The sequence below is a fragment of the Carya illinoinensis genome, chromosome 9 (assembly GCF_018687715.1).
Source record: "Carya illinoinensis cultivar Pawnee chromosome 9, C.illinoinensisPawnee_v1, whole genome shotgun sequence".
NCBI lineage: Eukaryota > Viridiplantae > Streptophyta > Magnoliopsida > Fagales > Juglandaceae > Carya > Carya illinoinensis.
Window position 1 is genome coordinate 29,527,773 of NC_056760.1, and position 6,091 is coordinate 29,533,863.

Genomic DNA, 6,091 nt, shown 5'->3' on the forward strand with positions numbered 1-6,091 from the left:
AATGGTCATCATAGATGGATTCAATTGAACAGTATCCCCCATATAACAAAGCTTGTCCTTTTTAGGAAATTCGAACACTACTTCCTGCCTACGACAGTCTATCTTGGCATAATGTCTCAATAACCAGTCCATTCCTAGGATTAAATTGAATTCCATCATACGAAAGACAATAAATCCGTGGTCAGAACCAAACTTGCAATTTCCAACGGGCAATTCTTAACTATACTCATGCACCCAATAATCTTCCTGTCTGGAATAGCCACTATCACTTTCTGATGCATTGGCTCAGCCTTGAGCTCACATCATCGTACACAATTACTAGAGATAAATGATCTTGATGCTTTGAAATCAAATAGAGCACACGTCAAATACTGCTTCAATCTAATCTTACCTAATAAGGTGACTAAGATTACTCAACAATTCTCAAACAAAAGTAACAATCGAGCTAACGCAAGGTTGGAAATGTTACCAGTAATCACTTATGCTTCTGCCGTCTCGTTGGCTTCCAAGTCTACCTCACCTAGCATAATGGCATAAACCTTAGCTTTCACAGGGACCTTTGGTTTACTGCTTGGCATTGATGCCCCTCCAGGCAGATTCTACGGACAATCCTGAATCATATGACCAGTCTGGCTGTATCGAAAACATGCTCCTATAGCTAAACGACATTCTCCACTATTCCTCTTCCAGCATCGTCGACATGGCGGTGGAGTGATAGGTGCTGCTCTCTCAACTACTACACCCTTTCCTTTATTCAGGGTTATAGAGGCCTTTCGCTTTCTCGCACTACCTACTAGCAAGTAAGGGAATCCCCTCTTTCTATCTGCTTGAGCTTGCGCAATCAATCCTCGTTGTTACGCTTCTACTATCAATGCCACATTGACTAGTTCTTGGAAATTCTATATATGTACGTAGACCACTTGATTTCGAATACGGGGTTACAACCCATCCTGAAATTTCTTAGCCTGCATCTGCACTGTGCTTATCAGGTGATGCACGAATCTCCCCAATTCCATAAAACAAGCCGCATATTGATCGAGTGTCATATTTCCTTGGGTTAAGCTTGCAATTTTAAAGCTTTCTACTTCTTTGCCATTTCTGAGAAGAAACAATGGTCGAACTCCATCTTGAATATATCCCAAGTAAGTGTAGTCAAATTCCCCAATTCATGAGCCAATAGTTGTCTTTTAGTATCCCACCAGATTCTAGCTTCTCCCTGAAGCATATGTCTCGCATACTGTACTCTCTGCTCTGTCATGCATCCACTAATGAAAGTCCTTTCTAAGTCTAGGAGCCACTTATTAGCTTTCATCGATCCTTTTGCTCCAATGAAATTTGGGTATTTATACACCAAAAACTTCTCATAACATCCTTGTTGTCCTCTGGGCGATCCTTGTCTAGTTTGTTGTCCTTATTCCATCTGTGTCCGCACCACTTCAGTCATTTGATGAAAAGCCTCTGCTATTGCTTGTCCTCCTTCCATCGGTGGGTTCTCGGCTTCTTAATCTCTTCGAGGAGTAGTATTGTCACGCCAGTTTCACACCATAGAGCCTTCTTTTGCCTGAAACGTATAAAACTAACATAGGTCATTCTTCTCCTAATAGCTTATCCCTTCATTACTCAACATTCTAGAGGTCGCCTACGCATTCTAATTGATCCTTCTGAGACTCAAGCCTACTGCTTATAGCATCACAACCTAGCATTTGGGGTCATGATAAAACTCTTTTAAAACATCCTTTCATTTCCAAAACCCTTTTTGTTCTTGAAAACATTTTTCCTTTAAATCACTTTTCCCAAATGCATGTGATATGAGACATAGAACATGTGTGCTCATACTTGACATATGCCATATGACATACCATGCATGAAATAACCAAGCATAACATGTTTAATTCTAACATAGAACTCATAAGATGTCAAAACAAAACATGGAACTAGATAAACTAGCCTTGGTTGAAACATATATGACTAAGAACATGGAAAATCATCACTTAAACATACTCCAAGCATCAACTAAAATGCTTAGAAATCATGGCACAGCAAAACAAGACATGAAATCACGGCATTGGATCAAGATCCGCGTTACTCAAAGAAGGGTAAAGCCGAATCGTCAAAAGTCTTAAAATATCAACATCATTTTCCTTAAAATCGAAACATGTAAGGGATCTTACCATTTTTCATCACAAACTGATTTACATTAGTCATTCCATAATCATATTCCAAGTTCATGTAAGAGTATTTAATCAAACAAACAAGAATAGCAACCAAAGTAATAGAAACAAATAAAAGATTTATACAAATGTATACATGCATTAACCAAAAGCAAGTTGAGTGTATACTTACAAAAATCCACGTAGATCAATAAATAGCAAGCTGTAAATTGAAGAGTAACTAGTTAGAATGAGGGTTCCAAAAACCCAAATCCGTGAGGCTTGAGTGTGTGTGATTACTAAGGCTACCACTAGAGTTTAAACACCAATAGGTCATTTGGCTTCTAGGGTTTTTGAGTTAAGAAATCTTTCCTTTTTCTTGTGTTCTTCTCCATAACTCAAAATAAGGTGAAAAAGACAAGTAGTTGGCCGAATACATGAAGGATTTGGACTCCTCATTATTTGGTTTAGACCAAACCCCAAGAAACCCTATTTGGTTCCTTAAGAACAAGTGTGAGATTGTGAGTGCTTGGTCAAAATTGAATCCATTAGAGATTCTCATCTCCATGGGTTGAAAGTTTGTCATGTGTGGGTGTGTGCATGAATAAAGAAAGCAAGGTCTCACCGTGCCTCCTCTTTGCTACACTGAAATCTCCTCTTGAAGGTTGTTTTCCCTTGTTTGGTTGGAAGGAAAGTGTGACAAAGTGAGCAATTCTTTGAGTGTTTGTGTGAGAGAAAATAGAGAGGGTGAGAACATGAGAGGTCCCAAAATGGTAAAAGAAAACCCTTGGGTGTGTGGCTCTTCCCCCTTTATATAGAACTCTCCCACAAAACCTTATTGGTCACTTGAAACCCAATGCATGAAGGACAAATGGCTTGCCCTTCTTCCTTAGCCTTTAGCTGTCCATCTCCCTTGAGCTCCCATCATGAGATTGCCTTGGGAATGACCAAGGGTTGAGGTGGCATGTGGGGTTCCTCCTCTCTTGGCCGAATGCCTCAAATGCCCCTCTCAAATGTGTCTAAGGGCAATGCACCTTAGGGCAACTAGGTAAAATCATCCACTAGTCTCTTCTTTTTCCAAAATGAGATGTTGCATGGATGCTACATGGCTTAGGCATGTGGTAGCTTCTAGATGCCACCCCTCTCTCTCTCTTTTCCCCATGAAGATCTTTCCTTTTCCATGCACATTCCCTAGGTGACCGTCCACTTCCCAAAGCTTGTTCTTGTAACCTTAGTTGACAAGTGGCATGTGAGTGTGTGCCCTTGAGTGTGGTGGTCGAAACTTTAGGGTTAAAATGGTGTTTTGTGTAAATGTCTTTCCATCTTTTCTTCTAAAAGCTCATTGCATGATTGAAACTTGGCAAAAAATCTAAGAAAACACATGAGAGGGCGTGTGGTAGGAGGAAAACTGAAAATCCTTCTTGTCCCTTGGCTTTCCCCATAAATCCTTCTTGAAAATCCCCTTGGTCTTCCCTAGGCGCCATTTCCCTATGCATATTTCTCTTGGAAGTTGAAAGGGTGCCAATCTAGAATGTGCTAGGCGTGTGGGATGGCTTGGCCAAGTGCTTCTTAGTTTTCCCTATGCATTTCATCATTTCATTTTTCTAGAAACATCGCTGCATGAGTGACAAATGGCAACTTTACTAGGGTTAGGCGTGCAAGCCTTCCCTTGGGCTTCCCAACACTCTTCTCTCCCCCTTAGCCCATTATCAAGACTAGATACAGTTAGGGTTTAAATCTTGGGCTAAAGATCAAATGGGCTTGGGTTTTCCTTATGGGCCGAAAAACACTAAGGGTTTTTAGGGCTAAAATTCACAATTAATCTTCTAAGGCCTCTTCTTCCCTTGAATCACTAGGGCCCTCAATTACTAAGGCTAAAAATAAACTATGGCCCATGCTTCACCATATCGGGTTATTACATACTATATAAGAAATAAGACACTGCCTTTGATGGAAACTTTCCTCAAATCTTATTGATTCAATTTGGAGCAAATATATACATGACTTATGTCCTATCTTAGGAAAGTATACCGAATCTATAACTTGAAATGTACAACAATTATAAAAATAATGAATATAAAAAACGTATGAATTTATTCTCATTGGCTGTCATGGATTGCAATAATCTTGGCTATGGCTTGACTGTTACAAATTGCAGTGATCTCGGGTCTGTGTTCTATTTTTTATCAGTGTCTTTTTCCTCAATAGGTGTGAGGCTGCCAAGTGTTACTTATATTTTCTCCCTTGCAAACACTCTCTCTTTACTTAGCTTTGGCTTCTACCAAACTCTCTTCTTCTTCTTCTTCTTTTCATTTCTTCCCACATAGCCTTCCTCTCCGGCAGCATTTATGTTTTATTATTATTCTCTTTTTTCTTTTTTCCCTATTGCATTAATAAATTTATATTAATATTTTAATTTAATGGTATTTGCAAGTTTCCTTAATTGAGATAATATTTATGGTTACGCCATATATTGACTCATCATATTTTATTTACGGTTAAGTTCTTGTTTTTGTTTATTAACAAGGAAAGGTGGTAATGATACATTATGATTACTTTTTTGATTTTTTTTTTGGCAAGAACCTAAGTATTTTTTTATACGTATCATTTAAATAAGTTTTTTTTTTTTATTTTTTTTAACTACCAATAAATTTATAATAGTCTTGCATCTTTGAGCTATATATTATTATTGGCGCAATAATATAAACGCTGGCACACTACTAAATTACCGGCATATAATTGATCAATTTTTGACCTTTTTCTAAATGCTACCAAAGCTATATATTATTACTGGCATAACAATATACATGCCGGCAAACTATTAATTTACTGGCATAGATTTAGTTCAATTATTAGTGTTTTTATTAAATGCGCCAAAGCTATATATTATTACCAGTGTAACAAATAAACACCGGCAAATTATGAATTTACCAACGTATTATTGATAAGTTATTTGCCTTTTTTTAAACGTCGTCAAAGCGCCGGCGAAAAAAATAAGCACCGGCATAATATATTTTTACTAGCGCATAGACGCGCTAGCAATTCTTAGTTTTCTTTTATAGTCGAGCTCCTCTGCTCCCGGAGTTGGCATTTGCTCGGCCTCTACTTCTATGGGTACACCTCTCAGATTGACTTGTCACAGTTATCTCCAAAATTAGACTTTGGGCGATTTTTTGGTGTATAGACAGCTTAGGGTTGTAAATATTGGTGAGTAACAAAGGGATCAAAGAACTGATTTTAGAAGGAGATTCTTTGAACTAATATCAAGGGTGATTAATTAATTAGGAGGAAGTTCAATTTCCAGCATGCATGTAACGACTTTCCAGCCATTAATTAACCTAATTACATTGCTCAACCTAGCTTTTATTACCAAGTATGTTATGACGTGCATTGCATTATAACTTAAGCACTTAGATCAAAGTAGCTAACATTTTGCATTTAATAAACGTAATTTGAAACCATGCTTCACAAACGTCCATGTAGTAGTAGTTGATATAGATTCTAAAAAATTTGTGAACATGTTTTAGGAAAGAATTTGTAAAAAGTTAGAATGCAGCGTCTAAAATGGATTTAGACTGATAGTCCAATTTCCACAACAAATTCTTTGAATTTAATAGAACTCGATCAGGGTGGTTGTGCACCGGCCTCACGTCCCACTATAGCAAAGGGAGTCGCTGATATTATTCTGGCATACTATGGTGGACAACGCTTCAGTCTATGGTTTGCACATCTACCTTGATCCAAACTGCATTAGTACCATGCATCTGAATGGCCATCTAATTAATTGATCTGATCTTATTTTGCACTTGAACTTAAGATAGTTTACGTGTCTTATGCACATGAGATACATGACTTAATACATATATAATTATAATTTCTAAATCTAAACATGATGCAAAATGACATGATCATATGTTATGCTAGATGACATGGTTGCATAA